Below are 11,917 nucleotides of genomic sequence, written 5' to 3' on the forward strand. Positions count from 1 at the left end.
TTTCATCTGAGGAAAATAAATCTTTTCCTGACTAACTGTAGTATTAAGCATCAAAGATATGAAATTTTTTCAAAGCCATATAAGAGATCTGGACAGTAAAATGAAGTCATAATTGAACCTTAAGAATACACAGTACAAAAGGTGTTTTAGTCTCAGACCATATTCCTGATCTAACTGTTCAAAACTGTGCCAAACCACAAGTAATCCCTCCAAGAAAACCAAACCATCATGATTAACTGTAATTTGGCTCAGAACTGCTCTGCATTCCTGTAAGGCAATTCTCTGAATGGGAACTCATGTTTAGGGCTTATTTGTTCCCTGAATCTTGTTGATGAGAGTGACTCATAGTGTAAGATTGGTTACAGGAGCCTATTTTAATAATAATCATTAGAACTTATAGACCATTTTCTCTTCCAAAGCACTCTGTAGTGGGTAGTAATGAAAGTTCGTTGGTGATAATTAGTGGTCAATGCACTAAGCATTTGAGGCAGATTGTACATAAATGCTTTTAGCTTGTGTGTGGCAACAAGCAAGCACAAATCATCCTGTTTATAAAAGAGTGTCAAGTGGCTAAAATACATTTCCCCCACTGCGTGTTAAGGGCAAAATGACTGTTTTGAATACAGCTGGCTGAATACTAGCTTTAAGACTTTCACAAGCGCTAGGGTTTCCATTTGATTCAATTGCATTCCAGTCCTTTGTGTGCACAAACCGTTGAAACGGGGCTGTGTAACTTTTCTATTCTATTAATAATATAAAAATGGCCCTACTGGATCCATCTAGCCCAGTATCCTGTCTTCCGACAAAAAGAAAAGGAGTACCTGTGGCACCTTAGAGACTAACCAATTTATTTGAGCATAAGCTTTCGTGAGCTACAGCTCACTTCATCGGATGTTGTAGCTCACGAAAGCTTATGCTCAAATAAATTTGTTAGTCTCTAAGATGCCACAAGTACTCCTTTTCTTTTTGCGAATATAGACTAACACGGCTGCTACTCTGAAATCTGTCTTCCGACAGTGGCCAGTGCCAGGTGCCCCAGAGGGAATGAACAGAACAGGTAATCACCAAGTGATCCATCCCCTGTCACTCATTCCCAGCTGGCAAACAGAGTCTAGGGACACCGTTCCTGTCCATCCTGGCTGATAGCCATTGATGGACCTATCCTCCATGAATTTATCTAGTTCTTTTTTGAACCCTGTTATGGTCTTGGCCTCACAACATCCTCTGGCAGGGAGTTCCACAGGTTGATTGTGTGTTGTGTGAAGAAATACTTCCTTTTATTTGTTTTAAATCTGCTGCCTATTAATTTCATTGGGTGACCCCTTAGTTCTTGTGTTATGAGAAGTAGTAAACAACACTTCCTTATCTACTTTCTCTATACCAGTCATGATTTTATAGACCTCAATCATATCTCCCCTTAGCCATCTCTTTTCCAAGCTGAAAATTCCAAGCCTTATTAAACTCTCTTCATACGGAAGCTGTTCCATACCCCTAATAATTTTTGTTGCCCTTTTCTGAACCTTTTCCAATTCCAATATATCTTTTTTGAGATGGGGCGACCATTTATACCTAGCCTTTATTTCCTTTCTTTTAACCAGTATTCTATTCTATACAATTCTTACATCACCCTCATCACGGTAGGCTCTGAGCACCCTCCAATCATGCCTTAAGTGACTAATATCTGTCATGTATGGTCATTCTTTTGCACATCCTCTGGCCAGGGGAAGATTGCCTGTGCAGTGCAATGTTTTTTTTGGTAGGGCTGTGGATTTGGTTTGGTTTATAAATTTACATGCTGCTCTGTGTTTGTTAGAGAAGGCAGGTCACAGACGAGTGCCCGGCACTGGGCGTGGAAAATGGTCAGGTTTGGGTTGGTCCTTAGTTCCTGGGGGAGTTCATTCCACAGTCTCAGTCCAGCCCATAGGAACGCTCGGTCTCTTGCACAGATGAGTTTTGCCCTTACTCTGAAGAGTTTCGTGGGGTCAGTGGAGCAAAGGTGTCAACTGTGGGCTTCATGCTGGAGCTTCAATTCATCTTTTAGATATCCAGAGCCCATACCATTGAGCGCCTTGAAGACAAGGACACAGATCTTTTGAACTTCACTTGATATTTTATGGGAAGTCGGTATAGAGAATGAAGGACAGATTTGATGTGCTCACAGTAGACCATGTTGCTAAGGAGACACACTACAATGTTAGGTATTAGTTGGAGTTTCCCCAACAGCTGATGGCTTCGTGCCCAGGTATATTGTGTTGCTGTAGGCCAGAGGAGGGACCAATCTGTGCATAAAGAGAGACCAGGATGTGATCAAGTCTCCTAGCCAACCAGAGATGGTATAAAGCATTACTTGTGGATGTTGCTATGAAAGAGCTTAGCATCAGCAAGGAATCCGGGAACACTCCTAATCTACAGCTTGAACTGACCAACTGTGGGTGTGTACCTTCAACCAAGGAAGACTGCTCCAGGGCGGCAAACTCTTCAGAAGGCATTTCCTCTGTCCACCAGCATTACCTCGATCTTGCTTGATTTCAGCTTCAGTCAGCTGTTTTTCATCCGTGAGTTGATCTCATCCAAACGCCGGGCCATCTTGGTCATATATAAGAACAGTCATAACATACATAAGAATGGCCATACTGGTTCAGCATAAAGGTCCATGTAGCCCAGTATCCTGTCTTCCGACAGTGGCCAATGCCAGATGCCCCAGAGGGAGTGAACAGAACAGGTAATCATCAAGTGATGAAGACATAAGTAGAGGCATGTGTCATCTGCATTGTGTAATCTGATATGGTCAAACATACATCTTCAGGGGTGACACTCCAATACCGACATAGCATGGTTTCTGAAGAGTCCATAGGCTGCCATTTGTTTGTTTGGCATAGCCTTTGCAAATGATGGGACTGGCTTTCAAATGATTCACAAAGCTAAAATTTGCCAAATTTTGCATTTGTCAAATGCCAGTTGACCAGCTCCAGTTTGAGCCATGGGGGAGGACAATCACCTTCTTTGGGAGGGGCTGGCCATGCTGCTCCTTGGGGCATGGGAAACATGAGCATCAGCGTATCTTTCGCCACTTGTAGGAAAGATGTAGCCTCCTATCATCCCTCTGTTATCCATTGTGGCAGAGTTGGTCTTTGTCCCCCTCCAGTAGCTGGCCCATTTAAAGGTTTGTTTGCCACCACCTCCAAACTAATAGACTTGGCTCTTTAGTACAAACTAGCAATTCTTGCTTTTAGATCTAGAGCTTGATCCCCACAGGTGACCTATTCAGGGTAGTCATTACATATGCATTCCTCTGTCAGAGCCCCTGCTCACCAGACACACAAGTAAGTCCAGACAGCTGTTCTAACAGAGACTCTCTTGCACAATCCAATGCTTGCAGCCAAATGATGGCTCCTTGTACCCTCATCCTCCCAGAATGCAGAAGCAGATCCAGCTGTAATATGGTGGCTAGATATGTTAGGAACACAATCCTGAGACTTTCTTACCCAGTTGTTAATACACTGCACACTTCATACTGTGTACTTTAAATTGTGGAATGGCACTTTATACAGCCACAGGAATGATTTGGACAATTTTAGGCTCAGCCATAAAATGAGACAATAATCAAGCAAACGCAAGGCCATCTCCCTTTCTTTTACTGAGGTAAAGTGCTTACTGCCTGATGGGTTTATATAACTAAAGTTACAGCTCACAAATCAAGGCTCATAATTTAGGAGCAAGGCCATGAGACCCAAAGAGAGAAGCTGAATGGTTCTTGTGCATATGTAAGATGATAATTTCTTATGCAATCATTTCTGTGTGAACATAGGTGTTGCCAGATCAGATTAGACCTAGGGTCCATCTGGTCCAGTGTCCGATCACCAACTGTGGCCACCACCAGAGCCTACAGAGGAAAGTGCAAGATACTCCACAGGAGGTAGTTATGGGATAACCTACCACCTCAGGGAAAATTTCCTCCTAACTCCTAATAGTTAGAGGTTGGCTTAATCCCTGAAACATAAAGGTTTATAGCCCTTCCAAAACATGGTTTATTTGTTAATAAAAATCTACTCTTCTAACTTTGGATATTCTTATTATCCAGGTAAATACGTAGTGCCTTTTTGAATCCTGCTAAGCTCTTGGCCTCAGTGATGTCTTGTTTCACTGAGTTCCACAGGCTACTTATACTGTGTGCGAAAAATTATGTTCCTAACCTAAAGATTCCATTAGGTCATTCCTGCAGGAAGAGGCACCTTAACAGGCGATTGGCACTTTCCATTCACTAGCATCCTGGCAACAACAAAGGTGAAGGAAACATGTAGTCAGACTCAGTACCCTTTGGAATGTCAAAAAAGAACTAGATAAATTCATGGAGGATAGATCCATCAATGGCTATTAGCCAGGATCGGCAGGGACAGTATCCCTAGCCTCTGGTCACCTGAAGCTGGGAATGGGCGACAGGGCGTGGATCACTTGATGATTACCCATTCTGTTCATTCTCTCTGGGGCACCTACCATTGGCCACTGTCGGAAGACAGGACACTGGGCTAGATGGACCTTTGGTCTGACCCACTTTGGCCATTCTTATTTTCTTATGGTGCACAAGAGTGAGGGAAATTTTGGCTGAGGACCTCAGAGTAACCCCGAACTCTTACATCAAAGAAATAATTGAGCACATAGGATTTTGACTTCCCAGGTCATCTCCACAGAGCCCCATGCAGTAAGACAACCCTACAGGACCAATTTTAGCTATAGAAGGTTCAGAAGAATTTTTAAACCTATGTCTGTTTAGATAGAGATGTATATGTACATAACAGATTACAAATTCTTCAGGGCAAGAATTGTCTTTCTTTGGTCTGTGTCTGTACAGCGCCTTGCACAATGGAGCTCTGATCCATAACTGGGACTCCAAAATGCAGTGGAAATTCATATAATAATGTCTTTGCAAAATAGTCTGATGCAAAAATGCAACATGGAAACTGAAGCAGGTGACGTTCAGAAAAAAAGCTAGGGGAGGCAAGAAAGGAAGTGAACTGGAAAGAGCAATTACACAGGCGCCGTTTTGGTGCAGCTGAACGGATGTTGTTCTCACAGATCACATGGAAGGGAACATGAGCACTGCACCATAAAAGACACATCTGGGCTTTCCTGGTGTAGGGCTCAGGTTAAGAACCAGGGTCAGTTCAGTCCTATGAACCAGCAATGTTTTGTGTTCATTTGTTAAAGGCACCTGCTTGCAACACACACCTTGTCACGTCACTTTCCAAACTTCCCCTTGTAATGAAACCCTCCAAGACAGCTGCTTTTTCCCAGGACTCTGCCACTTTAACTGGAACGTCCCAGGGGATTGCCAAGGAGCCCTCAGCCACCTCCAAGTCATTGACCTCCATTAGGAAGTTGATACATGTGCCCAACCCAGCACTTACTTGGCACAGACTGCAGCAAAGAGCACTTGTTGTTTCAGTCAAACCTCCTACACTGGCTGAGCTGGGCATGTCCTTCCCAGCTGGGAGAAACGAGGATAGGTGCTGGCAGGTTGGAGACACTCTCCCCTCCCACAACATGTGAGACCCTGCCAGCTGGCCTCTCTCAAAGGAACAGCATGCCCTGCTACTCCTACACTGCTCCCTTCTGTATTCGGCTCACCCCTCCTCTCACACTCTGCTAGGCCTCCCCGGCTTTAGGAGGGGAGGAAGGAAAATTCTTGCAGTATTTTGAGGTACCCGATTTTATACAACTGCATCCAGATAGCACAGTGAGGAGAGTCTTATAAATTCCTATCCAAATAGTAATTAAGGTTAAGATTCTGTCACAAATATTTTTAGTAAAAGTCAGGGACAGGTCATGGTCAATAAACAAAAATGCACGGCAGTGCGCAATTTGTCCCTGACTTTTATTAAAAATACCCTTGGACGGGTGGTCAGTCAGAGCACTGCCAGGAGCTGACCTCCGGCATCTGCTTCAGCCCCATCACTGCTACAGTCCCAGGGGCCTGACGCTGACCCAACCCTAGGTGCCGCTCTGGCAGCCCCAGATCTACTGCTCCAGCCCCACCACTGCTTCTGCTGTACCCTTAATAATAATGATCATTAATAACATGCCTGATAAGGAGGGAATCTAGGATGATATGATGAAGCCTCACAACTAAATTTAAAATCTCACTGGCTACTTATACTACAAGTCTCCCCAGCCCAAATGTAGTGCAGTTATTTAGTCACTCATTGATTAAATACGGCATGAGGTACTGCAGCAACTGGGATATTGGAGGGGAGACATTTTCCAGGACACAAAGGGCACTTACCATAGAATCATAGAATATCAGGCTTGGAAGGGACCTCAGGAGGTCATATAGTCCAACCCCCTGCTCAAAGCAGGACCAACCCCAACTAAATCATCCCAGCCAGGGCTTTGTCAAGCCAGGCCTTAAAAACCTCTAAGGATGGAGTTCCATCACCTCCCTAGGTAACCCATTCCAGTGCTTCACCACCCTCCTAGTGAAATAGTGTTTCCTAATATTTAACCTAGACCTCCCCCACTGCAACTCTAGACCATTACTCCTTGTTCTGTCATCTGCCACCACTGAGAACAGCCTAGCTCCATCTTCTCTGGAACCCCCCTTCAGATAATTGAAGGCTGCTATCAAATCCCCCCTCACTCTTCTCTTCTGCAGACTAAACAAGCCCAGTTCCCTCAGCATCTCCTTGTAAGTCATGTACCCCAGCCCCCTAATCATTTTCATTGCCCTCCACTGGACTCTCTCCAATTTGTCCACATCCTTTCTGTAGTGGGGGGCCCAAAACTGGATGCAATACTCCAGATGTGGCCTCACCAGTGCTGAATAGAGGGGAATAATCACTTCCTTCGATCTGCTCGCAATGCAACTACTAATGCAATCCAATATGCTGTTAGCCTTCTTGGCAACGAGGGCACACTGCTGACTCATATCCAGCTTCTCATCCACTGTAATCCCAAAGGTCCTTTTCTGCAGAACTGCTGCTTAGCCAGTCGATCCCCAGCCTGTAGCAGTGCATGGGATTCTTCAGTCCTAAGTGCAGAACTCTGCACTTGTCCTTGTTGAACCTCATCAGATTTCTTTTGACCCAATCCTCCAATTTGTCTAGGTCTCTCTGGATCCTATCCCTCTCCCCGCAGTTTAGTGTCATCTGCGAACTTGCTGAGGGTGCAATCCATCCTATCATTCAGATCATTAATAAAGATGTTGAACAAAACCAGCCCCAGGACTTACCCCTGGCGCACTCTGCTTGATATCAGCTGCCAACTAGACATGGAGCCATTGATCGGTACCCACTGAGCCCGATAATCTAGCCAGTTTTCTATCCACCTTATAGTCCATTCATCCAATCCATACTTTTTTAACTTGCTGACAAGAATACTGTGGGAAACTGTATCAAAAGCTTTGCTAAAGTCAAGATATATAACATCCACTGCTTTCCCCATATCCACAGAGCCAGTTATTTCATCATAGAAGGCTATCGGGTTGGTCAGGCATGATTTGCCCTTGGTGAATCCATGCGGACTGTTCCTGATCACCTTCCTCTCCTCTGAGTGCGTCAAAATGGTTTCCTTGAGGACCCGCTCCATGATTTTTCCAGGGACTGAGGTGAGGCTGACCGGTTTGTAGTTCCTGGGTTCTCCTTCTTCCCTTTTTTAAAGATGGGCAGTATATTTGCCTTTTCCCAATCGTCCAGAACCTCCCCCAATTGCCTCGAGTTTTCAAAGATCATGGCCAATGGATCTGCAATCACATCAGCCAACTCCCTCAGCATCCTCGAACGCATTAGATTAAACCACTTACCCTCACTCACTTTCAATGAGTGTTCGGTGCCACACTGTCCTTCATGCTTTTGAAAGCCTCCCCTGTAATAATGTATGAAGAAGGATCAGAGGGACCAAAATTCAAAGAGTCTCTTAAAGAGAGACAAGTCCCATAACCCCAGAAACAAGAATGCATAGTCCAGGGGTTAGGGTACTAGCCTAGGACTTAAGAGATCTGGATTTAGTTCCTGGCTTTGCCACAGACTGTGTGTGACCTTGGGCAAGCCCAGTATCCTATTGTCCGGCATCGGCCAGTGCCAGATGCTTCAAAGGGAAGGAACAGAACAGTGCAGTTATCGAGTGATCCATTCCCTGTTGTCCAGTCCTAGCTTCTGGCAGTGAGAGGTTTAGGGACACCCAGAGCATGGGGTTGTGTCCCTGACCATCTTGGCTATTAGCCACTGATGGACCTGTCCTCCATGAATTTGTAAAATTCCTTTTTGAACCCCGTTCTAGTTTTGGCCTTCACAACATTCCCTGGCAACAAGTGCCACACGTTGACTGTGTGTTGTTTGAAGAAGTACTTCCTTATGGTTGGTTTAAACTTGCTGCCTCTTAATTTCACTGGGTGACCCCTGATTCCTGTGTTATGTGAAGGGGTAAATAACACTTCCCTATTCACTTTCTCCACACCCGTCATGATTTTATAGACCTCTAGCGTATCCCTCCTCATTCGTCTCTTTTCTAAACTGAATGGCCCCAGTCTTTTCAATCCCTCCTCATATGGCACCTGTTCCATACCCCTCATCGTTTTTGTTGCCCTTCTCTGTACTTTTTCCAGTTTTAAAATATCTTTGTTGAGATGGGGTGAGCAGAACTGCACACAGTATTCCAAGTACGGGCAGATCATGAATTTACATAGTGGTATTACATTTTCTGTCTTATTAGCTAACGTTTTCCTATTGGTTCCTAACATTGTTAGCTTTTTTGACTGCCGCTGCACATTGAGTGGATGTTTTCAGAGAACTATAAAAGACCTCTTTCTTGAGTGGTAACAGCTAATTTAGACCCCATCATTTTATATGTATAGTTGGGATTATGTTTTCCACTGTGCATTACTTTGCATTTATCAAAACTGAATTTCATCTGCCATTTTGTTGCCCAGTCACCCAGTTTTGTGAATCTCTTTGTAACTCTTCGCAGTCAGCTTTGGACTTCATGATCTTGAGTAAATTTGTATCATCTGCAAACTTTACCCCCTGTTTACACTAGGTGTGAACTGAGCCCTCCAATTAGAATGGAGTGGACCTGAATCTCATCTCACTCCTACACCAATACCATTTTCCTCATTACAATGGAGTTACTCCTGCTGTACACTGGTGTGGCTGAGACCAGAACCAGGTATGTTTTGTTTAAAATAGGTTTCTAAATCCCACCTATTTCTACAGTAGGTTTTTCACCAGGTTGCCCACTGTTTTCTAGGAGTAGTGATTGCTCAGAGCTGCCAAGGTAAAAGACACTGGGGGTGAGGCAAAGGGCCCCTCCCGTGTTCACATTTTTCAGGGTGCTGTGGGAGTGGAATAGAGCCCTGGCAGGGAGAGTTCAGGGAATCCTCCTAAGGAAAAAATGCCTTCATAATAAATCCTGCTTTGTGCAGTTCAGCACATACCAGCTCGGCTCTCTTCCCACTCCTGTGAATTGCTAAGCTGTGCCTTGTCCCCACTGCTAACGTCAGCCGGACAAGACTGGACAGCAGCATGGGGGAGAAGGGTTGGTCCCCCATTCATGGCAGCACGCAGGAGTGACAGCTGCACTGAGCACACATTTCAAGGAAGGAGTTTGTCCATTAGCCAAAAGGTTCTCAGCTCCCAGCCCCCAGTTCTGCGTCCGTGCAGAGCGCCCTTCACACCCCGGAGAGGAGAGTGCGCGCCGCTGAACAGTCGCCGCTCTACCCTTAATCTGCATCCTCCTAATTGGCATCATGAATGGCTGTGCGTAGCACTGCAAAACAAAGTACGGTCGCAGTATTAGCATGGGGGGGAGGAAGGTACATTTTCCATGTGTGCGTCATTAATCAAAGACTCTCTGCCTACCCAAAGTTCTCTACAGTATCGAAATGTACACCAGGCTGGCCCAGTTTCACATCACTAAACCTGGGTTTATATTTTCCAGAATCTGAAGCCTTGGGGCTGCCCCAGGAAACAGCAAGGGTCTTGATTTAGCGCAGACTTTGTGCCAGCAGCGTGCTTCCACCACTGAAGAAAGGAACAGCAGGCCCGCAGCACCCAGCAGTGGCTCGAACCTGCTGGAATTTACTGTGGAGCGTTGAATGAAGGGATCATAGGAATTATAACATTCTGATGGAAGAGACCTACTGGGTGAGTTAAGCCCGTGGGTCCCGCCTTTTTCAAGCCACAAGATGGTCAAAAAGTTGTCCCACAACCCACAGAGCCGCAAAGGATTTGGGAATTTAGGTCAACATAGGGCCAGGTGAAAAAAAGGGGGGTACATTTATTTGATGTATGCCTTCAAATAAAGTCTGCCTAATTAGACAATAAGAAGTAAACGAAAGCTGGGGCTGAATCCTGTTCTCAGCTATAGCTGGTGTAAACATGATGCAGCTCCACTGAAGACTTTCAGACTACAACGTTACACCTGTGTAACAGAGCAGAATTTGGCCCAGTGGGTTGAATGTATGCAATGCTGAGACACCCATTTAAAAGAAATAGTGGGATATCAAAACTCACAGAGCAGACAGATTCCAAGTAGGGAAAGTTACACAGTGCTACTCCATTTCACATGTCAGTTTCAGCTTTTAGCAATAGGTACTGAGATTTACACCTATTCCTGGATGTTAATATTTCATGGATTGTTTATTCCTGCATCAACCTCTCTGCTCACACAGTGGGCAAGCAGAAAAAAAGGAAGGAGTCTTTCTATCATACTCCCTACCCCCCGCTTCCTTTTTACTATGGAAACAGTCTTTTATCCAATGCATTATAAATGCTCCACCAACTCCCTCCCCTCAATCACCCCCCTCTCAAACTGAATCATACAATCCACCCATCACTTAAGTTTCTTCCCATGCCCCTTTGTATCCTCAACAGGTTAGGAAGAATTTGGCTGCCTCATACGCAGGGATCTGACAGGCTGTTATGAAGCACAGGTCCTTTTCACTTCAACAAGGCAGTTTGGGGCTACTTTGGGACCTAACAGAACCCCCTGCTTTCAAATAATCCATTCACCCTCTAGCTAAAGCTTTGTCACTGGTTCCCTCCATTCTCTGGCTCTGCTAGGCATTGTTTCTCCCTGCAATTCATGCAGGGGGCAGGTCACTCATTAGCTGTCGGATCACATCCAATGCACTCAAAGTGTAAAGGAGAAATCAGAAGGAAATTTCCCCCCTTCCAAGCATAAAGCAGACAGGAAAGAGCATTGATCTATGTATTTAATCGAGCAAGATGGCATCTTTACAGCCACAAGGAACAAGCCAACTTACCTCTTCTTCAAACCCATGTGTTATCTTTTTCTGCGAATTCCCTTGAATTGCTGTGACCTTTACATGCCACACTCCTGTAACTGAATAGTGACACCACAGTATTTCCGAAACTATTAAAGAAAGAAAGATGGAGAGCCCTGCCCACAGTGGGAGGAGCCTTCTGCCATCGGTGACTTAAATCAATTCAATCCAAAGGCTGAAAATTAAAATATAATCATACTAAATCATCCAATGTGGGCAGCTGCTAACCATATGGCTCTGGGGGAAGAGGGAGGGGAGATAGCAGCCGAATTTGAGTTTGAGTCTTTTCTCTCCCCACACACACCCACACAATACATGAAAAGATTGGTATTAAAATTCTGCGCTAACAGGAGCCATCGAAAGCCCTTGGCCTAAAGGTAATATTCCAAAGAAGATTTGGGAAAGAGACGTCACTGCTGATCTTACAAACTCAGAATAACAACAAAATAATAATATTTCCTGGCAAATCTTACCCCTCTTTGTAATGTTCAAGAAGGAATACATTGTACCGGATTTTAAGAATTTAACATGAATTTTGCATTACTTTTATTGTTTTCAGCTTTAATATCTAAATCCTATTAGCAAATGGCCTTGTTTGGAAAGAGGCAAGGGACGGATCAGAGAAACAAAGCCATTTGTGTG

At 44.6% G+C, this 11,917-nt stretch overlaps 1 protein-coding gene across 6 annotated transcripts in view; it reads right to left on the reverse strand.

The window, feature by feature from the left end:
• GDPD4 (glycerophosphodiester phosphodiesterase domain containing 4) overlaps window positions 1–11,344 on the reverse strand; it is an 81,804-nt gene extending 70,460 nt beyond the window's left edge. For all 6 annotated transcript variants that reach the window (XM_084618001.1, XM_084618004.1, XM_084618002.1 and 3 more), the window contains exon 1: window positions 11,255–11,344. The gene's annotated coding sequence lies outside the window, so the exon portion shown is untranslated. The remainder of the gene's footprint in view (window positions 1–11,254) is intronic.
• Between the last annotated feature and the right edge of the window lie 573 nt (window positions 11,345–11,917).

Source organism: Lepidochelys olivacea (assembly GCF_965140295.1).
Source record: "Lepidochelys olivacea isolate rLepOli2 genome assembly, chromosome: 1".
Lineage (NCBI taxonomy): Eukaryota > Metazoa > Chordata > Testudines > Cheloniidae > Lepidochelys > Lepidochelys olivacea.